Raw genomic sequence first — 25,682 nt, 5'->3', positions numbered from 1 at the left:
TGAACATACTACTTTTTAAGAAATAGTTTGCACTAGTGTGCATGTATGTAGTGCAGTGAAAAAAATGTAAAACATTTTAAGGTTTTTAGAAGGTTTTTACGCTTCAGATTTTTGGTGGACTGACTTTTAAATCATGTTTTTTGGGGTATAAAGCACAAAACAATAATGAGAATGGCCAAACTGTAGTGTAACCACTGAAATTTAATGTGAAAGAAAGTGACATGGTAAGCTCCAGAAATAAAGCATAGACTGATATTAATTGTTGTCTGCATTTAAATTATAACAATGTAAGGCAAGTAATAGTTACTCTTGTGTAGAAGTCAAAATTATCTTTGTTTCTAATGAAAGTGGCTCTTTCCTTGCAAGCAGCAGGGTAGCACCACCAGAATTTCAGAAACCTTGCTAAAATCTTTTGCTGCTGCTGTCTTAAGAGTGACATGCAGTGGCAGCACAGCACAACAGAGGTAATATATAACAAGGAGATAGCATGTGACATAAGTTACTCTTCATATTTTTTTAGTTACACAAAAATTCATTGCCTTTCTCAAGCACCCATAGACATGCATAGTATTTGTAGACTTTGCTATTCACAAGGTATTCACAAGCTTGCTGAGATCATCATTGACAGCTAGAGCCTACAAGAGTAACTTACAGGCTCCTTTACACTATCGACTTTACAACTCTGTGCTGTTCTTGTGTTGCACAATACTGTTCTCTGAAAATCCTGCTTGGCATGTAAATGGGCACACATGCTTTCAAGTCTATTACAACGTTTTCTTTTGAGACCTTCACCAGCTAAGAAGCCTTGAGGCCACCACTGCAATGAGTGCGAGACTTTGAAATAATGAATAGATACTCAACTACAGTCAGAAGGATTTGACTTACAATAAGCACATTCAGAAAGCCTTTCCTAAAATAATGTATTAGACTTGTATCTACAAACACATGGCTTTGCTTAGTCCTCATGTGCTCAAAGACTCATTCATTGTAATCACATAACAAAATATATGTGAGATTAGGCTGAGTAGCTGACTTAAAGAAAAAAAAAGCTGAATACATAAATTTGAGGGTCCTTTTCATTGCTTGTACAATTACTGTCAATGAAAAGTAGCTTTGAAAATATTTGCTAAAATCTCTTTGATTTGTGAACAATGAACACTGAAAATTGAAGTGGAACATCTCACTTGAAGTAAGAATATGAAAGTAAGAGACACTAATTCATTTTATTGTTTATTTGCTATTTGTTACCATGACATTATTGATTCTCTTGCTCTGAACGCTTTTTTTTTTTCTTTTGTGTGGTTTTTTGGTGTTTTTTTTAAGGAGCAAAGCCAGCAGTAAGGTCAAATGGAAAAGATTAACATGTTCAGCTGAAAATCTTTAATATATTATTGAATCCTTTTGCTGAAACAATATATCTCAGAGACATCTGAGACCAGTTGCTATAGTAATATTGTTTGAGAGAGCCCAGTGTTGATGTTGTGCATACAGGGTAGAAATGCAGAGGAAATGAGCCAGTTTCTTTTTCCATGCATAGCAGGGCCAGCCTGCACAACTGTAATAAATGAGCAAAAAATGTCACAGATTGGTAGCCAGTTGGAGGTGGGTGGAGGGGGAGGTAAGTGGAGAAGAAACAGGTCATATCTGCACTACAAAGTTGGGGGAAGGTGTAAGTAATGACTATATATACATATATATATATGAATTATATTTTCAGCTAGCAGGGAATATACCAAGAAGAGAAGGGCATTATAGAAATGCATTTCATCTGTCTAACTGGACTAATGCCACTTGCCCCTCTCACCTCCTCCAACCAGCTCTGGCAGCAACCTGACAAGCTGGTTCAAAGCCTTCGCAGCCAAACTTTGCAAACTACTGAGGTTTTTTGCTTGAGACTAGAAGCTGGCAAACAGACCGTGGTTTTTTGTTAGTCTGACTGGTTGTCCCCTTCTCTCCGTTTCCCCTATTAAAGAAGTATTAATGCTTTTATTAAAGGAACTAATTGCCCTTACTGGCCAACAAATTGTGCCACTGTCATGTTTCTCACTGTGAAAAACAAAGAGAATGAAGTGTGCAGTGGCATTAAGGGTCTACCTTACTGGACTGTTACATATTTCTGCTTGATCTAGTAGGTCATTAGATTCGTTTTGGTCAGAACGCAAGCTTCTTATCCTTAACTTCTTGCATGCAAGCATATTCATGCAAGCTGTGACTACCAGACTCACACTTTTGAAAGGCTCCCACTGAGGTGAAGTTCAAGAAAACAGGACAGGTGGAAATCAAAGAGAAACTGGTGTCCAAAATAAGAATTCTTGTTTAAAGTTAGACAAAGCTTGGGATATTAGTATCAGTCTTATAAGCTAGTGTGTGATGGAGCCTGGCTTTCCTGGAGATGACCAAACATCTGCCTGCTGATGAGAAGTAGCAAATGAATTCCTTGTTTTGCTTTGCTTATGTCCATGACTTCACTTATTAAACTGTCTTTATCTTAAGTCACGAGTTCTCTCACTTTCACTCTTCTGATCCTCTCCCCCATCCCACTGTGGAGGAGTGAGCAAGTGGATGCATGTGCCTTAGTTACCAGCTGGGGTTAAACCATAACAGGTGCTTTCCTAGTACAGAGCTCTTGTTTTATTGTGTGACTAATTGCAAAAGGAAAACAATTGGAAATTGGCAGGTGCAGAGAAATCAAGACTCTGCACCATGGTGAATAAACTCCCTGTAGGACTGGAGATCCTGGGCTCTATAGGGAATTCTGACTTATTTCCAAGAGTGGCAGTGAGACTCAGGTAAACAAAACGTTTGCAGGGACATACATGATTGGCCAGGTTTGAGCCAGGACAGAATCAATTTTCTTTTTAGTACTCTTATTTTCCAATGAAGTCTCTTCTAAGTAAGCAACTGCACTTGCTGAAATTAACAGCATGTTTTTCAGTCAGTGTCTGATTCTAGGACTGATTACATTTGATGGTTGTAATTAGCACTGGAGAATGGTTTGCAGAAAGACCCTTGCTTATTCCAATAAAAACCAAGGTCACTGCTGGGTTCTGCTAGACTTCTTGTGCACTAGGAACAAAAGGGAGGAAAAGAGTCACACCTCAGGCCCTCCTGGGGGAAGGATCGAAGGTGACTCAAATTGACAAAATGAAGTATTCCATCCCCTACATACCATACTCAGCATAAATCTGAGGGATCATGAAGGTCAAGCTCTCTTTGTCCCCAGACCATGTTCTGGAATGACTCTGCTCATCTGCCTTTGATCCCAATCTGAATCTGCGTGTTCCTGAATCTGTGCATTCCTGCATACAGCTCCTGTCTGCTGCTGACTCCAGGAGCCCAGTCCAGGACTTTCCCAGGGCTGCCATGCAGCATCACTGGTGACTTGAGTATTATTGGTGAGGAGACAAGACTAGGTTTGTATATACTTGTATACATTACATTCTTTTCTTTTTCATAATTTTTGTTTCATTTGTTTAGTTTAGTTTCCAACCCATAAGCCTCTCTCCATCATTCTTTAATAGAGAGCACCTGTCATTTGTTTAATTACCAGTCCAGGTTTAAATCTTGACAGTGATTTTGCCAAATATTTCAGCTTGTTATCAGCCACTAAGCATATTTACTGTTTAAATTTCAGTCTAGTCACAGTCTATGCATCTTCATGTGCCTGAAGACTTAACTATAAATGAACAGCATTTGCAAGCTTCAGGCTTACAAAAGGAGTGCAAAATGCAGGGAGTTCCTCGGGGACGAGAGCTAGCCCTATGGACTTAAATCTTGGTGAAATTGATCCTCATTTATGCTATTATGGATTGAAGAAAAAAACACTGAAAGTAGAGCTGGTTTTGCTTTCACACACTGTGCTCTGAACTTCAGAGGATTAGGAATGACTTCTCAAACAATTAGGTCTTCCCATTTAGAGGTGGGAGAGCTATTAACCTTGTCAGCCTGTCTGCTTTAACTTCCTGATTTCTTACCCAAGAGGCACCAAAATCCTTGTGGTCCCAAATGCAGGGAGAACCTAGAGCATGATTAGCTGGGAGAGGGTGACATTGGCCACAAGAGGGACAAGTGAGATACCAACAGGTCATACACTGCCAGCTGGAGCAATCGTACCAGGGGCTTCTGATTAAAAGGGATGGACAAGGATCTGATTTTAGATTTAGCCATCGTGGTCTGTGAGGTTTATCAGAAGTAAACTCCTAGACTAAAAAGTAATGATTGGTTATCCTGCTCTGTTTTCCAGCCATAGCTGAGAGATCACTGCTTTTTTTTTACTCATGTAGTCAGCTCTGAGTATGCAGCTGCCCACTGGCCAGGACCATTTCCCTCTCCCTCTTTTCTTCTGGTGTGCCACACTTAAAGCAACTCTTGGCTGCCTGAGTGATGTTAGTCTGGACTCTTCTGTCATGGGTCCACTTTTGTGATGACCCCTTTGAAAAGAGGCTGACAAGAAGACCAAGTATCTGTGATCTTGCTTCCGCAGTTCAGAGGCACCATAAGAGGTAGCTTAGAAGCAGTATTCAGAGTGTAAAAGCAGAGAAGATAAAACAAGTAAAACAGCTCTGTGGATTATCTTTTATAAAACTTATGAAGAAATTGATTCTTTTTACCGTTAGTCTGACTCACTTGTTCCAGTTTCATCACTGTTTAACAAGTGTGTCTTGAACAAGCTTCCTGCTACATATTACACAGCTAGACAGATTATGAGAGGATGGAAATATATTATGCAAATCAATGTTCAAGGCTGAAGCTGAGACATATAAGCAGCAGCAGCTGCTTGCACTACTCTCATATGTGAGCGCAGCATCATTTTAGCAATACAAATAATTGTAAATTAAACTTATTTTAAGCCAGTTTTAGTGCCTGGTACTCAGTTGCCCTCATTTGAGAGGACCAGAATAAAAGTTGCCTACAACTATGCTGACCTGAGAGTGCCCAGGACCTCCCAGGTGCTGCCAGGCTGTGTCTCAGTAGAAAATGGCTCCTCAGAGAGCCCTCCTCTGACTGGACAGGAGTTTGTCTGTTTGTCATCTGTCCCTCTGCTGCTGCAGGGGCTCCTGCATCCTGCTTTCTCACCAGAGAAGAACTTAGTTCACTGAGACTAGTTGCCTTCTTCTGCCTGCCTGAGTAAGACCATCTTGGCTGCTCCAAGGTGCTTGTGGACTGTTACTGGGACCCTGGACTCCAGCACTCCCATCTGCTTCCAAGCCCAGTTTGGGACTTTCCTGGTTGGGAAGTAATTATCAGCTGAGGAGTGTGGGTTCTGCGTTTGCATATTCAGTTATATCTCTGAATATCTTTACAGATTTGTATGTAATTCACCATTATTATGGTGGTTTTTTTCCCAACCGGAAAGTCTTTCTCACCTATTCTCCCTTTTTCTTTCCCTGGGAGGGTATTGGGGGAATAACAGAGAACATCTGCCACTCAGTTATTGGCTGACATTAGTCCAGTGCTACTAAGATCAATTTGTTTTCATCAGATAATGTAAATGGTAAGGAACACGACCTGAAGAATTAATTGCCAGCACTTCCCACAGTCAGTGTTGCAATGGTTACCAAGTGATAATGAAATGCAAGTAAACATACCTTCTTATGCAAAATTATGGACAGACACTTCTTTGGCAAAGAAGTACTTGAGAGAATCAGATACAGGCTTCATTTATTCAGGCACCAGAGGAGTAGATCCAGAGCTAGGTTCTGGCTGCCCTTTGTGAAGTTGCTGGGTAAGTGAATCTAACTGTACTCAGTGTTTCAGACACCAGACCAATTACAAAACTTTATGCATACTCAAACAACTTTAGAATGACTTAAAGAAAATATTCTAGAGGAGTTGTGAGCTTGATACATACAAAATAAATAAAGCATGAGTGGATTTATCTAAAAAAAAAAATTTCTGAGGTTTTTTCCAGTATTATGAAATCACAGATCAGTCCCAGCTGGAAGGGACCTTGAAAGATCATCTGGTCCAACCATTTGTAGGAAAGGGAGCCTGGATGAGATTATTTAGCACCCTGTTCAATCACTTATTGAAAACCGCCAGTGGTGAGGACTACCATGTCCCCAGGGAGGTTGTTGTTCCAATGACTGATTGTTTTCACTGAAAAATATCTTATATTCAGATGAAACCTCTCACAGTGCAACTTGTACCCATTGCCTCCTGCCTTCTCTACACACCTCCTCAAAGAGAGAGCCTCTGTCCTCCTTATAACCATCCTTTATATACTGTGATGTGGTCCCCCTAAGCCTTCTGTTCTCCAGGAAGAGGAGATGTAACTCTAGTCTTTCCACAAAGGGCAGATTTTCAAGCCTTTTGATCAAGTTTGTAACTCTTCTTTGACCCTCTCCAGCCTGTCTGCATCCTTCTTGAACTGTGAGACCCAGAACTGGACCCAGTACTCCTGGTGCCGCCTGATAAGCACTGAGTGGAGTGGGATGATCGTGTCTCTATCTCTGCTACAGATGCAGCCCAGGATTTGATTTGCCTTGGTTGCTGCAGCAGCACATTTCTGACTCCTGTTAGCCCACTCCTGGGCACAAATAGGGTGCAATTTAAAGCCAATACTGTATAATACTACTGTTACTGTAGAATAACCCTTATATCCCAAAGTCTCTGGATAGATACAAAAATACATAATCACACTTCTATTCACCCATAGTATGCGTATTAGTGATCAGTTATAGTACAGAAAAAGATCATTCAGTATTGCAAATCCCACCAGTAAGTAGCAAATCTAATTCAGTATTTTTACTCTCCAGGGAAAAAAAAAGCATCAGAAAAGAAGAATCAATGAGATTAATTTGTCCTTGAAAGAAGAAAGACTTTTTTTTTTTTTTTTTTAACATGAAAAAAAATCTGTGCTACTAAGTATTATATGTAATCAGGAAGTGATCTTCCTGTCTGTTGTGTGCTTTCAAGCCTTTCAAAAGTCTATCTCAAATTCAGACAAAACTTTGGTTTTTGGTTTTTAATGAAAGGGCTAAACAATTGCCCTGAATGTGTTGTGTAGATTTCAGCTCACTTTATGTAATTAGGTGATATTTTCCAGACAAAAAATCCTCTCTGTTCTTACCTAATGGGGTTTCAGAACTGTTTTTTCTAAGGATTCTTTCAATGCCAAGGTATTTATTCATGACAATATATTCAGAAATACTTAATGTTTGACCACTAGTATATCACCAGAAACTGTTGGTAAACTTTCCTGTATCTCCAAGTCTTAGTCTGAAGTACACAAGTTGCGAATTTAATTTGTAAACATTCCAAGGATATAAGTGTATGAAATAAACATTGACAATTAGATCAAGACAACCTTCAAATATTTCACAGTATTATTGATTCAGTAGGATAACACAGGAGTTCTGGATTGCTGTTACAGTTTTAAAGAGTATCAGTACTCCTGACCGATCTGATTTCTCTATCTGTAGATAAAGAAGTAGATAGTATAAGGAGATCTGTAATAACAAATACAATAGAATTATTATATTGACAGCTGTTTCTGATGCACTCACTCAGGTTTCTCTATTTTCCTGAACGAATATAGCATCTTAGCTAGTTCCCTGCTCTTCTTTCTTCTTTATTTACAAAAATAAAAATGGAAACAATTTTATTACATTGAAAGGATACATGACCCCTCTCACTCCCATCTTCGTTCATTGTTTGACAGGTTTGCTTTTGTTCAACTTTGTCTGCGAAGCACCTTTGAATTTGGACTGGAAACGTTCTGATGGTAGCTAAGCTTAATTTTGTATCCTTCCTCATGTTCCTAAAGAACTTCATAGTCTGTCTGTCTCAATGTACCCACACACAAACACAGAGCATCAGCCATCTCTAGTGGGAGGGTGACAGCCACACAAGCCAACTGGAGCCAGACAATGCACTGCGCAGCAGTAGGAAAAGGGAATATTGGCCAAGGATGCCACCTCAAACCCTTCTCTCCAGAATGTGCCATGGGATTTTCAATACCCACAAGGAGCAGATGTCTTTAATTTCTAAACGTTAATGAAGAGACGCATGCCAAGAATGTGGGTTAGCAAAAGGAGGGGCAATGCCAACTCATCAATGGTCTGGACTAGCAGCCTGCCAAAAGAGAGACAAGGCAAATAATTGAAGCATAAATGCCTTCACATTTGTCCTTGATGAACAAGCTAAGAGAGCCAAAGACATGAGGAAGCCGTCACCATAATGTGCAGAGGGAGAAAGGAAGCTCTGTGGCCTGAGTGTGCTGCAGCAGCAGGCTCCATGAGCCCTAGAATTCGAAAGCTATCTCAAAAAACTAACTTTGATACAGCCACAGAAAGGACAGATATATACAATAAATGCTAATGTGCCTCAGGACTGGATTTCATGCTTCTGCATGACTGACATTAGGCAGCTGGCCTATACGGGACACTAGCATGCTGTGAGTGCTCCCAGCAGAGGGTCCGATCCTCCATGGTAACGCTCTTCAGGGAGCTCTGGAAATTCTTTAATTATTAAAACAAATAATTCCTACCAACACATTTAATTGGAAAATATTACATGTTTAAATGTGCATTAATGGAAAGGCTCTGAAAAATCTAACAATATAATAGAGTATGCTGTTTGATGTGAATTCTAGCAATTTTTTTTCAGCCAGTAGGACTATGCATTATTTATCCTGTCTCTTTTTAATCCTATCTGATAGTTCATATGAAGAAGGAATCACTGGAACCTCAGAGATAAAATGCAAATCTGTGAATCACCCCCTGTGAGCTTAACCTGTCACCCCTACCGCATCCGCCTTTCATTGCTTCCTGCCTTCTAGTTTCCAAGGAAATCACTCAATTAATTTGTTGCTGCAGTATAAACTAACCCCCTGTTTGTTCCTCAGCACTAGGAGGACTGTGCAGACCGATGAATTACGGGAACACTGGTTACCCAGATATGTTACCACAGCCTGACAGAGGCTGGGTGCATCCAAAAACAAGAGATGGCCAATGTGAGTGCAGACTAGTGGGAAGCACAAGGGAAGATGGCAGAAAACAAGGCTTCAGGGCATAAATGTGACCTAGCCAGAGGAAGCAGGATAGGTGTGAACTGGAATAATGAAAGGGGTCACAAAACTTATCTGTGAAGAAACAGAGGTGGCAAACATGTTACAGACATGAAGCAGCAACACAGAAAGATCCTGCCTGAACCTGCTGAGGTCCTATTAGATTAAGTGGCAAACATACACTTTCACAGTTAGAGGTGTCTAAACTAGTAAAATTACAGACTGTCTTGAGTAAGCGAAATTCAGAGAAGGGGTTGTGCCTTCAGATTAAATGATGCCAAGCCCAGAGCCCACAGTGAGCATGTTCAAAGGGGAAGGACTCACAATGGACACTTTACAGATTTGTAAAGTGGTTGTACTGTCAGGCTTTGTCAGATCTAATAAAAAAGGTTATCCTAGTAACAGTCTGCATAACTTTTTTGCAAGTTTTTTCCTCCCCAGAGGGAAAATATGTTACCTTCTGGGTATATGCATGGTAGAAAAATCAAGATGCTATTTTCATCTGAAAGTTACACTTTTTTTCAAAATGTAGTAGGAACATAAAGAGGTTCAGGAAATGAGCATTCAATACAGTTTTTATAAACACAAGGTCAACACAAGAGTAAAAGTCAGAGTATATTTTGAAAAAAAATATTTTTGCATTGAAAATGACATCTATTATTTTAACAGATGCTGAGCAGGACCCGTTGGTAATAGTGTAAGCCCATGTTGTTCTGACTGGTTTCTGAAATAAGCAACCACAGTTCTTTTTGAGCTCTTTCTCTTCATCTCAAACTGAACATGTTTTTCTGCTCATGGTAACACCAAAGAAAAATTGTGGGGATTTTCTTATTTCCTGCAAATACAACACTTTTTCAGTCTGCTGCTTTTTTTGTCTTCCTGTATTTTTCTCTGTGTATATTCATTAGCTGCAGCAAAACCTTAAGATCCCATGTAGATGCTGAAGATTTTTCACTTGTGAATTCTAAATGACAGAGGTTTTGTAGCTATCTTCTCTGCCTGAAAGATCAAACATATCATAACAAAGCAAGCTTTGAGAGGGGAGCCAGCAAACTTTTATGTGCCACTGACATGTTGGGCCTGTTTGGGATTACAATTATTTATCAGTATCACACTATTGGCAATAATTACTAAACATGCCCATTGCAGTGCACAGATGAAATGAAAGCATACCCAGAGCTCTGGGATTAGAATAAACCCACCTGTTCCCTTGGGTTTGATTCTCCTGTAACACTGTGTCTCGTCTGCAGTTTGGTTTTTCTCTTTAACAGCTCCCCTTTGATTAGGTATTTTCTGCTGAATTATTTTCATATTTCAACATTTAATGTGCTGTGCTTCGTTCAGTAAACTGCTTGCACTTAAGAATCTCTTGTGACTGTTTCTGCTGAGTCAAACATCAAAATTCAGCTCCCCATCAGGACTCTCTGATATTTACACTGAGATGTATTTAAACTCTTCCAAAACACAGGTATGATTTACAGCTCTGAGTAATTTTAAATTATATTCAACTACATCAATTTTGAACCCAGTGGAAAACAAAATAAAAACAAAACAAAAAATAAAACAAGGATTTTTTCTGCTAAGAAATATAAATGACAGAAGAAAAAATGGCTTCTATATGAAAAGAGCAAAGTGCCTATAGGCTCTTCAGTGTTTGCAGGCTGTTGTATTATAGTAGAGCAGGATCTGGAAATACAGTCATAAGGCATAAGGATAATTTCTGCAGGACCCTTATGCTTGCTGGATGACACTATGTGGGTAAAGAGAGGCAAGTTGTATCCTATTTGTTCATATCATAGTTTCCTGTCAACATTGTGAACTGCCTTCATAATTCTGGAAAGCCAGTTTTCTCTTCAGGCCTCCAAAAGACAAGAGCTTTTGGCTTTGCCTGTTACACTTGGGAAGCTATTAAATATAGATTTCACTTTCTGCACCACAGAGCTGCATGCTGAAGTTCATCAGATGTAGCATGTGACTGAAAATTATACACCACAACCCTGTTATACTTTAATTAAAGTCAAAACTCTTTAGCATGCCTAAAATTCACCTGTACTTTCCACATGTCAGAGATTGTTCTTATAAACTTTAAAAAAAGACACAAGAAACGTAAGATTAACCTAATGCATGTAAAAGTCATTTGATGCTGTGTAAAGTATGATTGCACATAGGAAGATCGTTTTGTGAGTTAAATGTTACAGTGGTAGTTGGCAATTTCAGCTACAATTGAAAATAATGAGGAAAAGTTTAAATGTTATAGGTTAAGCAGAATAGATGCCTTTCATTTAAGATAGTTTTATGGTGTGATGTAGGATCTTCTATGAACCCAGAAAGCTGAAACACAGTTTATGGCCAGAAAAATCTACTTTTGTATCAAATTTCTGTTTCTAACAGACACATCTAGCTAAAAATTTGCAACTGGCATATAACTCATATGGATAGTGAAAAACAAAAAGTAAAACTCCTGTCTCAGGACAGCACATTTAAATTACCCATCAGCAAAGCAGAAGTCAATTTAGATGTGATGAACCTCTTCTGCTCTGCTTTTATATTTGCTGTTCTAAAAGCAGGTAAGCCTTGAAGGGAAGGCCTGGCCAGGCTCTGAGCCAAAAGTTACTATCTTTAACATCTGAAGCTTGAGGAAAAAGGTAGCTAGGAAATAGTCAAGTTGAAATCCATTTTGTTTCCTAAGTTAAAAAAAAAAACAAACAGGTTCTTTTCAGCTGAGTGCTTAGTGTAACTATACAGAGAAAAAAGGAGCTGAGTGTTCAGATGAAGTAGCATAATTGCACACTGAAGACATGGCAAAAACTTAGTCTTCCCTAGTTTAAAGGAAAGGGAAGTGCCAGCCGGACTGGAGAAAAGGCTGAGCAGAGACCTGAGACATAGAATTGCAACTAAGTTTTGGTGAGGTTCAAAATTATACAGGAGATTACTTCGCATTTAATTCTTAATGAATATTGTTGGTGATTATTTTTGTTTGTTGGTTTGTTTTATTACTGTAACACAATTTTATAAAAGGTATAACCCACCAGTCTTTCCGGGGGTTGCAAAGGTGCTGTTGGTGTTGACAGAAGAATGAGAAGGATTCTTTTGAAGGTTTTTTACACTTACCATACATCCCAGTTTGAAAGTTTAATTTCTCAAATTTAAAGAAAATAGTATGAATACTCACATATGCCTTTCCTCATCCCTGTATCTTTGGCTTGAGGCTGTCAAGCCACTTCAGCATGCGACCTCACAATCTCTCCCAAGCGTTCACTCTTCACCAGGAGGGAGTTCTCTATCCTACTCTGAACATTTTGAGATGACATGGAGGAAACGCGTAAGAGATGTACCAAAAGACCAAGGCTTTGTTACAGTTTTAGAAACCAGCATTGCATTCTTGACATTCAGGTTTTTTTACCTGCCCTGCCAGCTGACATGCCAGTTGTGGCATGCTGGTAGTATTGGATCATCTTTAAGTTTCACCAATTGTCTTAGCTATTTAAGCAACAAAACTGTTCTAGCTTCCAAGCTCTCCTCACTAAAAAAAAAAAAAAAAAAAAAAAAAGGAAATATGGCAAAGAGAAATGCACTTCTGAGACATTTTTCTGGCCTCCATGGGAAAACCAGGTTGATTAAATGCAGAGTCTTTCTTCCACACATGGCCTTAAACTGCCTTTCCCTCAATGCATGCTTGCACCTGTGTTAGTTTCAGTGAAAACTTGGGGCTGCCATCCTGTCCCTTCCTTTCTTTAAGGTTAGTGAAAATATTCCAGCTGAGATTTACTTTAAAGGTGTGTCCTTTTTCATAAAAAGTTGCAGGAATCTTAGGCAAACAGAAGAACAGCAGGCAAGAGGAATTCTTTAGCTAGCCAATGTTCCATATTTTATTTTCCAACAGAGAATCTTAACAATCACCCATCGTGTTGGAAAGCCACATGATGATAATATAAATTCACTGATGCAAGCCAAAGAGCTACAAACCTTTCTAAATCAACATAAACATATCCCCAAATCTGTGTGTAAACCAACTGACATGTGCTTCCTCTGTTTTACTGGGAGCCTTGCCCAAGGCTGGTTGCGCTCAGAGCCACGGGTGAGTGTGAAAGATCAGAGAAGAGCTGGGGTTCACTGCTGCAAGGCACCAACCACTCTCTGCAGCCAGAGGGCCTGGCTTCTTCTTCCTTAGCTAATGTCAACTGAATCATTTCGCCAACAATACATTCATATTGCCTTATGGGAAGGGAATTCCACCTGTGCAGGTTGTGTGGCCTGCAGAGCTTACAGTAGACATATCAGAAACTACTAGTCCTGTTCTCAGAAGGACTTGTCTGGAGACACCAGACAGTGCGTGCTGCTGAAGAGCACCCCTGCGTTTGGGATTCAGAAGTCCCATCTTCATTCTGTGGCAAAAATAATTTTATGTTTTATGGAGAAAATAATTACAAACCTCTCTGTGTCCAGCAAAGGGGGATAGTAATTACACATTTAGAAAGGGTGGATTTAGAAGTAGTTATCTGGGTACAGAACTGTAAATAAGATATGCAATACATATATATATCCTAAAGATTGTTAAGTTTGTTGTAGTTGTAAACATGCAGAACAGAACACTCATACTGTAGAAAGTAAACCACTATGTGTACATCAACTCCATTTTCTGTACTTAAGTATTAAAGGGCATTCATTGCACAACAGGTTCCCCATAGAAGTAGGAGAGCTGAACTAATAATTTATATACCAGGCATAGCCATCTTTTACACTCAGTATCCCAACATCATATATAAAACTTTCCTGCCCTGTCAACAAGAATTGTCTGTACAATAGTTAATTTTGAAATTGTCAGAGTAAGCAAACAAAATAATGGAAGTAATAAAAGATAACAAAGAGTAGCAACATGGTGTTCTTGCAGATTATCCATAATAAAAAATGCTTTCAAGAAGTGATTGAAAATTTTTAGTGTCTTGATCTATTTGACTAGTGAGAAAAACTGGATGCCTCACTTTGCACTGTGTGCAAGGCTTTTGACTCTGTCCCACATGACATCCTGGTCTCCAAACTGACAAGGCATGGATTTGACAGATGAACCACTCTGTGGATAAGAGATTGGCTGGATGGCTGCACCCAGAGAGTTGTGGTCAATGGCTCAATGTCCAAATGGAGGCAGGTGACGAGTGGTGTCCCTCAGGGGTCAGTACTGGGACCAGTGCTGTTTAACATCTTTGTTGGAGACATGGACAGCGAGATGGAGTGTATCCTCAGCAAGTTTGCTGATGATACCAAGCTATGTGGTGTGGTTGACACCCAACAGGGAAGGGATGCCATCCAGAGGGACCCTGACAGGCTGGAGAGGTGGGCTAGTGCCAACGTCATGAAGTTCAACAACGCCAAGTGCAAGGTCCTGCACCTGGGTCAGCACAAGCCCAGGCACAAATACAGACTGGGGGGAGAATGTCTGGAGAGCAGTCCTGAGGAGAAGGACTTGTGGGTGGTAGCAGCTGAAAAGCTTGACATGAGCTGCCAGTGTGTGCTGGAGCCCAGAGAACCAGTTGTGTCCTGGGCTGCATCAAAAGAAGTGTGTCCAGCAGGACCAGGGAGGTGATTCTGCCCCTCTACTCTGCTCTGGTCAGACCTCACCTGGAGTGCTGTGCACAGTTCTGGGGCCCCCAGCACAAGAAAGATGTGGATGTGTTGGAGAGAGTCTGGAGAAGAGCCACCAAGATGATCAAAGGCCTGGAGCACCTCTGCTATGAAGACGGGCTGAGAGAGTTGGGGCTGTTCAGCCTAGGAAGAGAAGGCTCTAGGGGGAACCTTATAGAGGCCTTCCAGTACTTGAAGGGGGCCTACAGAAAAGCTGGGGAGGGGCTTTTCAGGAGAGAAGATAGTGATAGGACAAGGGGTAATGGCTTTAAACTGTGTACTGGGAGATTTAGGTTAGACAATAGAAAGAAATTCTTCACTTTAAGGGTTGTGAGCAACTTGAATGGGCTGCCCAGGGAGGCTGTTGATGCCCCATCCCTGGAGGTTTTTAAGGCCAGATTGGTTGAGGTTTTGTGCAACCTGGTCTAGTGGTAGGGATCCCTGCTCATGGCAGTGGGGTCGGAACTTGATGAACTTTGACTTCCCTTTCAACCTTAATGATTCTGTGATTCTATGATTCTAATTGATAATGAATTAATTAACAAACTAAGCTGCTACTCAGTTTGTCTAAGCAAGGATTTAACAAGTAGAGAATGAGTCTTTACTATTTATATGCTATATAATAGCATCTCAAACATAATTCTGTACAGTAATTACAGGTACTTATCTGTATTTGTACAGAGTCAATAAATTTTTTATAAAGAACCTTCCCTCCTAGTGAGGGAAACATTTTAGAAAATTATTTTAGAAATAAATATTTTATGGCTATGAAGGACTTGGAAAAGACAGTTTGTGATTGAGCAGAATGTATATTATTCACTTTGCATATATGCTAATAAAGGTTATGAAGATCACTGTCATTTATTTAACAGCACGTCAGAAATTGTGGCCTTTGTGAGTTCTATACTTTATTTCTCTCATGTTTGCACCTTCTAGTAGTAAAAATCTGAGAATAAACCAGCACAACAAGTGAGCAAGGGTGTCATGACCATGTTATGCATATAAGTATTTACACAATTTCTTTTACATTTGTGTGTCCTTCTGAATAAATGAAATGGCTGGAAATGGTTCAGCCTTCTCCAGAGTGTAATCACAGATTAGAGGACACTTCTGGCACTGTAGCTAATGTAGAATGAAACCACAAGAGAAAATGAAATTATGCTGGTGAAAATACAAGTGTTTTGCACAAAAAATCAGCTTACAGAAGAAGATAAACAGTTGGATCAGCAAAAAGGATTCACCACAGAACATTCTGTCTAAAAATACTGCGAATCTAGAAACATTTTAGTGCATAAATAAATATATCAGATATTTCCCTTAGAATTTTTCTATTTTATACTCAATATGTTTTCAAACTGCCTCTACTTTTTTTTTTTTTATCCTTTCCCCTGCCATCTGTAAAATGGCCTAAGAAGGTGCTATAAGGTCTCCTCAGAGTCTTCTCTCCTTCAGGTTGAACATACCCAACTCTCTCAGCCTGTCTTTATAAGACAGGTGCTCCAGCCCTCTAATCATCTTCATTACCTTCCTCTGGACTTGCTTCAACAGCTCCATGTCCTTCTTGTGTTGGGGGCCCCAGACCTGGACACAGTACTCCAGGTGGGGTCTCACTGGAGTGAAGTAAAGAAGGAGAATCATCTCCCTTGACCTGCTGGCCATGGTTACTTCTGATGCAGCCCAGGATATGGTTGGTTTTCTGGGCTGCAAGCACATCACCGTCTGATATCAAGCTTCTTATTGACTAACACCCACAAATCCTTTTTTTCAGGGCTGTTCTCAATCCATTCTCCCCCCTGCTTGTATTTGTGCTTGGGGTTGCCCAAACCTGGGTGCAGGATGATGCACTTGGCATTATTGAACTTAAAAAGGTTGATACGGGTGCACCTCTTAAGTCCCTCTGGATGGCCTCCATTCCCTCCAGCATGTCAACCACACCACACAGCTTGGTGTCATCAGCAAACTTTCTGAGGGTGCACTCAATCCCACTGTCCATGTCTCTGACAAAGAAGATGCTAAACAGCGCTGGTACTGGTACCAACCCCTGAGGAATGCCACTTTTCTATGGACTCCATTTGAACCACAGACCACAACTCTTTGAGTGCAACCATCCAACCAATTCCTTATCCATTGAGTGGTTCATATATGCAATTCATATCTCTCCAACTTAGAGACCAGGGTGTGATGCAGAAGAGTCACAAACACTTTGTACAAGTCCAGGTAGATTACATCAGTTGCTCTCCCCTTGTCCACCAATGCTGTGACCCCGTCATAAAAAGACATCAGGCATGATTTGCCCTTGATGAAGCCATGCTGTTTGCCACCAGTCACCTCCACATTTTCCATGTGCCTTAGCAGAGCCTTCAGGAGGATTTGCTCCGTGATCTTGCAAGACACAAAGGTGAGACTGACTGGCCTGTAGTTCCCCAGGTCTTCCTTTTTACCCTTTTTAAAAATGGGCCTGTGTTGCCCCTTTTCTGGTCCATATTAACTTCACCAGACTGCCATGTTGTCTCAAATATGATAGATAGTGGCTTATCAGCTTCATCTGCCAGTTCCTTCAGGACCCACAGGTACCAGGGACTTGTTCACCTTCAGGTTCCTTAGATCGTCTCAAACCTGATCTAACCTTTTTGTGGGTGGTTCTTTATTCTTCCAGTCCCTGCGTTGTCTTCTGTGACTTGAAATGTGTATTCTGAGCAATTGCCAGTGAAGACTGAGACAAAAAAATTGCTGAATACTTCAGCCTTCTCCATATCCTGGGTAAACAGAAGTCCCTGTTGAGCTGTATAGTTTTAGATTGTATATGAGTTTAAGTGTGGCATCTTCCAATGGATGCAGCTTATCTTGCTTCAAAAACCTTTGTTTTCAAGGCTCAGAACTGCTAAACATGCTGTACAAATACAGCATATGTACAAATTCTTATAAAGCTTAAGTAAGGCCTCTCACAAAAAATGCTCCTTACAATAATTCACAGGATTTTCTGTACAAAATGCTTTGAAACACATTCCTATGCACAAAGACGTGTTGGTAGGGTCTGTAGCTGCTGATATTTACGATCTCTAATGGTCAAGGTTACTTACAGAGAAAAATTAGGCAAAAAAGGAGTGGGGCGAGGAGAGAGGGAGAAGGAAGTGTCCTCAGGGTGTCCTCAGAAGGAGATCCTCGCACCCAGAGGTGTCCCCTCTCATGTGGCAGATGATAAACCTCAAAATACTTTCCCATATTAACATCACAGGTTTTCATCAAGACCTGCCTGAAGTCCCAGCTGGCTGTTCATGCCTTTGCTGCTGTTACTGCTGGCAGGATTCTGCTCTGATGTGGGCAGATGTTTCATGCCTGGCTGGCTGCTGAGCTTTGTGCAGGCACATTACTGGGTCTCCAAATGCAGAGCTGCAGCTGCAGGATAGGGAAAGAGGGGAATGAATCTTATGCCATCGGCAACCACTTCTCATGAGGACCTACCATAACAGCACAGGAGCTGGCATGTGCAAGACCATGAGACCACAAGCATACCAACAACAGTGTGGGAACAAAATGGAAAAAATACTTCACTGGAGGTTCTGGGAAACACCATGAAAGCAGTACAAAGCTGTGAGCAGAAAGCAACTGTGGGGATGCAGGCAAGAAGACTCAGAGTACTGGGCAACAAAGCAGCACCTGTGTCAGAAGGAATAGGGCATGATTATGGAGTTCCTGCCATTACAACCCACAGGGCTGTATGCCTCTGACATTCATGGAAATCAGTGAGAAACAAAGGACACTCAGCCTTTAGACTGCTTCTGGCTTGAGCCTGTTCTTTCTCTTTTCTTGGTCAAATATCAAAGCAGTGGCTTCCATCAGTTTTGCAGATGATGAGGTTAGATGAGTTAATTAGTAGAATGCTAACACAAGAGGACTACTGATACCACTTCTTTGCAGTTCTTACCTATTGCAAATACCTGCACAAACTGCAATCCAACGCTTTTGTCTGTAGGTCAGCTTTTAGGCATAGAACATACTCTTCTGTACAAGTCTATTTTGTGTCTAGGCCAATATTGAAACACAAGGAGAAAGAAACAACAACAAAAATGAAAGATAAATACTACAGAGACAAGAATCAAAACAAATGAGAAAAACAGGAAAAAATGTTTTGTTCTGTAAGTTCCCTAGAAGTAAATAGTGATAAGAAAAATTCAGTTACTGAAGACCAACATAAACATTCATGGTTAACCTGAATAGCTTGAAGCTATTTGATGAAAAAATAAATCTCGCTTCAAAACGTATTTCCTCAGAATCTCCATTTGAGTTTTATTTACTTGGTGCAGAGTTATGTGACAGAAAAGTTTGTATTCAGCAGTTTTCTCATCCATATGATATGTGATAAGTGAGGACTGAGCTAAACAGAGGGAAGCCTTCTGCAACAACATGCTGATAGAATCTGAGTTTGGATACAAAAGCTTTTGTGTAATTGTCTCCCACGCAAGGGAGTTAGTTCCATCAAGCTCATGATACTTTAACCTCAGCAAGCCAAGGCCTGAGAGAGCAGGTGTAGTCCATGCTGCATGTAAGCGTGGAAAGCCAAAGTTACTTCCAGGATCTAGCAAGTATTTATATCTTTCAAAATCTATTTGTATCCATTTTTACTCTGTCTTGTGGACCATATATCAGAATTTGAGTGCTACCTCTTGCCCGCAGAAAGTAAGATATTTTACTATATTTGTATTGTAGTAACTGCCAGTCTTGCCACTTCTGATAAAAGCAACCATCCTGCTGCACTATAAAGCCAGCAACTGCAAAGCAAGAATGTCTAGTTGAGAAATAGAGTTGTTATAATGCTGAACATGCCAAAATGGATACCTTTCTCATAGAAAGTCTTTTCCAAATACCATCACTTCATCAGATCCTGGTAGCACCAGACAGGGTCAATGGAACTGGCTAGCCAGGGAAATAATCACAGCACCAAAGCAGTCAGAGTTCAAGGAGCATCTAGGCAGTGCCTGTAGTCATATGGTTTAGTTTTAGGTAGTCCTGCAACGAGTGGGGAGTTGGACTTGATGATCCTTATGGGTCCCTTCCAATTTGAGATGTTCTATGAATCTGTGTAATTATGCCTGGAGATTTTCATGCCATCAGCTTTGCAGGGTAACAAAGCTAGGTCTTGAGGTAAACATAGTCTGCTGCTCTTGGCTCTAAACTCTGTTTGAGAGCATTTATTATACAGTGTTTCCTGCTGGGTTAAACATGTGCTTAGATTGTAAACTAGTGGGTTTGAAGGACATACTTTTGTAGGCAGCTGCTGTTGGGCTGACTTAAGATTTTGCTCTCCTTACCATGCCACTCTTTCCAGGTCAAAGTTTCCAAGACTCAGCACAGAGAAGATTCTTCTCTTTAACCAGTGTCCATATTCAACAATTTTCATAAAGCATTGATTGCCTTGTACCTTGCTTAAACTAAGAGAAGCAAACCTCTGCTTGTCTAATTAAATCACAGCGTCCAGGGCCTGCAAACATTTGCAGAAAATAGGCATCAAATTTTCAGTTAGCTCCCTGTATATTACACAATTAAATGTATGTGTTGTCATCCAGAGAGTTTCTAATAGCTAGACTTGATGTGTGTACACAGCAGCAGATGTTACAAAAATCTGTTATGAAAACTACTGCTGAGTGAGCAAATGAAAAATCTGCAGAACTGTGTTAAAAACTGGGAGAAGGGGGAAACCAGAAAGAAACCAGCATGAATTGCTGTATTTGTGCACAAATTTTAATGAGAAATCACAGCCAATGTTAAATGTGAGGGGGAATCACTTTCACAGCTCTCAGATCTAAATTAGGCAAAAGTGATTACAAAATAAATAAACACAAATTAATTACCCCCCTGTACAACTTTTAAATCAAAACCTTGCCATCATCAAGAGTCTGCAATATTCAGAAAGGGAAGAACACTAAGCCCTGAAGGTGCCATTTAAACAATTTAAACCATTTGCAAGGAAATAATCAAATAGCATTAATTCTTTAAATTAATTAGTATTTTCAGAGTCATCAGCATAATTAGTTTAACTGATGCAGACACTGGGAGGGATGCTGCCTTTACAGGAGGAGTATGTAAGGAAATTTAGAGAGAGAGCAGAGGAAAGGAGAACTGATGAGGAACAGATGATGAACCAGATCATCCTCCTTTTCCCTGACATTCTTGCTGTAGTCTCTTTGCCCCTTCCTCTGCTCCTTTGTCTGCCCATGGCTATGACAGAAGAGTGCCACAAGTGTGTGGCTGAGGGAAGGTCTCACAGGTATTTATCTGTTTGGATGTGGGGTGCTCCTAATCTAGGGTCTCCTGGACTGGCCCTGGGAGAGCCAGCCCCACTGCCAGCCCTGGTTGCCCATGGCCACTGTAAGCAACACTGCTTTGCCCCCAGCTCCTCCTTGCTGCTCCTGACCACTCCTGCAGCCAGTGGAGCCACCCAAACTTGCTCACTTGTTTCCCATGACTCCAGCTCCTGCTCTACATCACAGTCACTCATCTTCATTGTTGTGCCCCTCTCATACCCGCCCTTCCTCCTAGACACACCTCCATGAAATGCCATTATACCAAATAGTCTTCTGCAGTCTCCTGAAGCCAGACAGGGCACAGCTGTGTGCTCACTGGTGCGCTCAATTTGCACCTTAACCCACAAGAAATATAAGGGCATGATCTTACATGACCTTTCAAAATGCTGTTCATGCTGACGCACTGGAGTTCTAACTCATTTCTGTTGCAATGGATTTGCTACAAATTGTTAGGACCCAATTGAAAAATATATTTTTTTGAGAAATCCATAGATATGAATGACAACTTGGCTACATAAATTCCATCATGTCATGAAGGGAAGGGTTTATGCCAGTCATGCTGTGGTTTCTTCTCATCACTATGGTCACCACCTGTTCCTTTTCAAGCCACATAGTGGCTTGTGTGTGTCTTTTTTCCTTCTTATCCTTACTGTAACATGAAATAATTTAAAACTTTCTTTAAAAGTTAAACATCTAACCTTAATTTCCATGCCTGCCATTTTATACAGGCATACGGGTGGCAAGTAAAAGGTACTGTAATAGGCAAGATTTCTTTGTATGCTTCTCAAGGCAAAAAAATACACCACAGTTAAAAGACTAAGTGGCAGCTTAATTCTAAGTGTTCGGTGTACAGAGGTGAGCCTCCTTCCTTTGGAACCAGTACTTCCTACAGACTCATAACAGAGAGGCTTTTGAAATTATGGCAGTTGCATTGCTTTTTGAATAATGAACCAATGCTGAGGTCAGTATGGTTTTGAAATAGCTTAATTTTCCCATCCTGGCCAGAGTGGCCACACAAGTTATCGCTGGAGGGTAGTAGGGGACTATACCAGGCAAATGTAACAAGATAGTAAAACTCATCAATCTTCTGAAAGCAGAAATGTTGGTAACACGTCAAATTAAAAACGGGAGTAAAAAAAAAGACATTGTTTTCACATTGTCGTAAGGCATTGCTGTTAGCTTAATCTCCCATGTTTACCCCAAAATCAAAAACAGACAAATTGAACCGCTGCAACTCTCACTGTGGGTGTAGTGGGTGGAATAAGAACAATAATTATGTAGAGGGTCACTGTTGTGTGGTGTATGGCTTTTACATCCAGGTAGATCTGTTATTTAATATGAAGTGAAGAAACAGTTGTCTAACTAGAGCTGCTGACAGCTTCTAGTAGGACAGCCTGTCAACAAGGTGGTGGGTGTGCAATTTGCCACTAAATTTTAGCTACAAACAATGCATAAGTGTTGTGCTTGTTGGGTATGTTGCAGGCCCATAGGGCTAGAAATTACTCAAAGAACATTTAACTCCAGCAATGCAGGACTCTACCATGCTGACTGCAGGCAAGTCCCCTTTTTGTATTACCTGTTTCCAGCATCGGCATTAAATGCCAGTAAACCACATGGAGCCTTACATTCCCAGAGCTCTTTGGGTACAAGCAGAGTATAAAAGGATCACGACCAACACCAGCTGGTCAACCATATAGAGTGGATGACAGGTCACAGAAAATAAGAGATGTCTAGCATGACAGCACCCCTTAGTATTATAATCCTGAATTCTAAAGCAGAATTTGCTGGTTCTTGTACTTCTGCTTTGCAAAAACTGTATTCTTAATCTCAGAGAGGGAGTGAAAGTAGACAGTCATTCTTAGTCAACAAACTGTTTTTCCTTGGACATATGCTATCATCAAAACCAAATGGAGATACCCTAAATAAAGCTTTCCTAGCTGGGGAACATTTTAGGGAGTATGATCAGATATCTAAATGGCTTCACATGAAAGATTGCTCCCTATTACTACATTTTTACTGGTATTTTCTGTGTAGCAGCTGAATGTGTCAGATCAGTAGATGTGCAACTGTCAGCAATAACTTTGCTTCCTGTTGATACAGGTGTTTCTCAGCTCGCACCATTTGATGAAGAGGGGATGGCTTCAAAGCCAGCTCCACAATGTCAGGGACGTGGTGGTCGGTACACCTTAGGTTAGAGTAAGGGCACAGGGCTGGCTGGCAGTGGGCGATGCTGACTGCCTCACTGCACCTCTGCTGCTCTTACCCACACCCATCATCGTAGTTGTGAGATGCTTGTGATGAAATGCTCCACAGCAGAGCAAGCTGGCCTAACACCAGATGTCCCAACCTGGTGGGGAGACAGGTGGCAGAGACCTCTTCTTTCCCCTCCTTCTCCCTCATTTCAGCAAATTCCTACAGCTTACATACTTTTTTAGCAGCTGAGGCTCACAACAAGCCTCAGAAGCCAATGTGCTGGTGCTAAAATGTAAGAGCTGAGTCCAAAAGGCAGCTGGGGGCTGGCTGAGGTTCACAGCACGGGCTCAGCTTTCCAGAGGAAAGCGAAGATGCCAGTCTGATGGTCTGTTCTGAGTTCACCCCATTGCTGTGAAGGTGTGCTTTTGCCCTTTCTGGGTGGTAAGGCACAGAACAGCAGGTTGTGCATCAGTGACTTGTACACATCAGTGAGTTCTGAGAGTTTTGAAGTGTTTTCTTTATCATCCTTGGATAGAACAACTGCTGTAAAGTCTATGTTAAAAATACCTGCACCACGGTTTGTGTTGTAGGAAACTATGTCACCCCAGAAGGAAAAATAAAGAAATAAAACCAAGTGTTGATTTAGCTACTTTTCCCCTACATAAAAGTAAGGAGATTAAAAAAAAAAAAAAAGCGCTCCACTAAGTGTTTTTTCTCAGTTACTTCCAATCTTTTAGCCACAATGATCAGTCTGTGATTAAAATGGAGAAAAAGTAAATCCTGCATATATACCTTGTTATTTAAGGACTGATGCTGAGGAAAAATGGTGTAATTTTTTTCCATGCTCACGCAACCAAATTAACAGATAGATTTCTAAGTAAGGTCACAGTGCCCTCTGCTGAAATAAAAGCCCTACATGAAAAAATGAACATTAAAAAAACCACAACAATCTGGCATAAGAATACTTCCTATTCAACATATAAATGATAAAAAAAGCTCTGAAATCTATTTGGAACCTTTGGCTTTCCTTTCACAGTAATACTGTTGAGAACCATTTTGATTCCAACCATGTTGCTCTGCTGTGTAAACTGTGCAGCATGGCTCATGACAAAAACCTCAGAAAGCACTGCTGACATTAATGATGCAGACATAAATGCCAGTGGAAATGTCTTTCCCTTACAAGATAGAGGAAAGAAATTATAAACTGTTGGCAGTCCTTCAAAATAGGCAGTAGAAAGTCTAAAAACTTAGATTTTATCAATGTTCTCTAGATTTTATCAATAGTGAGTGTTTAACCTCATCCTGGAAGAGGAAGGGTTAATAATAAATGTAATTTTGCTGAATGCTTTTTTTTCTTAATGGGTGTGGAAAACCACAATGACTAAGAACAGGGGAGAGAAGAACATCTAATGGATGTTTAAGGCTGAACTAATGTTGAGTAATGAGCTTGAGACACTTGACATCTGGAGAAAAACTGATCCAGGAGGAAGAACTCTGAACAGGCAAGGAAGGACTCAGATGACAAGGTGGAAATGGCCCCTTCTGATATGCTGTGCCAGGAAATGCATGAAGTTTAAGCTCCAGCACACTATTTAAAGAAGATACATAGACACCGGGTTAGGAATAAAGAACTCCATGGGGTCTGCTGTGGCATTTTAGGACCAGGCAGTTATTGCAATTATTAGCTGGCACTAAATAACCCAATGTGGTTGCCATCCTCTGTCTCCATCTGTACCATTTGATCTGATACTGAAAGACTGAAGCTATCTTTATTGCCATGCAGATCTGCTCTTTAGAGTCCACAGACTAATAGCCATTACTTTGACAGAAGCATAGCTTCAGGAATAAAAAATGTGGCTAGCAGAGAAAAGCAGACTCCTATCTTCTTTTTCCTGGTCTCCAATGCATTGTTGTATTTTATTCAAGAGGCAACAGCTTAAGAGGTTTTGTTGTTGTTGTGTTTTTAATTATAATATAGAATGGCAAGAGAGCTATGACAGAGCTCTCTCAGAACATCTTTGCTGGTTGATTAAACCATAATCCTCAGTCATGCTGAGAAGCAGCCTCTGATTTTACACAACAGCCTACTCACACATTTTTGTTTGAAGATGGACATCTGTTGAAGGTTTTCAGTGGGGAACATCTGGAATTTAATGCTCTAGATGGAGTGGGAGCTAAGAGGCAAGAAAAATCTCTTCCTCTGTAATTTGTGTTGTCACTTTTAGTCCTTCCTTCATTTCCCCAGTGCTCCCACCCAAGATACTCTTTCATCTGTGCTCACAACAACCCACACTTTACTTTTCTTATGTGAAGCTCAGCAGATAACTCCAACTAAGTTCACCCAGAGGTTATTCTAATTCTCTCCATTGAGATAGCAATTTAGAGGCTTATGAGAATCCATTAATGAAAGTGACCCCCTTTTTATTATAGCAGCTTCACCGTAATCAGTTAATGTGATGGCAAGCCTTTATTTGTTGTTTGCCTGGCAGGGAGATCTTTTTAAGGGGATGTGATATCTGCTTGGCAGGTGCCAAGCCTGAAAGCAATATGAGATCCCT

The sequence above is a fragment of the Apus apus genome, chromosome Z (assembly GCF_020740795.1).
Source record: "Apus apus isolate bApuApu2 chromosome Z, bApuApu2.pri.cur, whole genome shotgun sequence".
Taxonomy (NCBI): domain Eukaryota; kingdom Metazoa; phylum Chordata; class Aves; order Apodiformes; family Apodidae; genus Apus; species Apus apus.
This window is presented reverse-complemented; position numbering follows the sequence as displayed.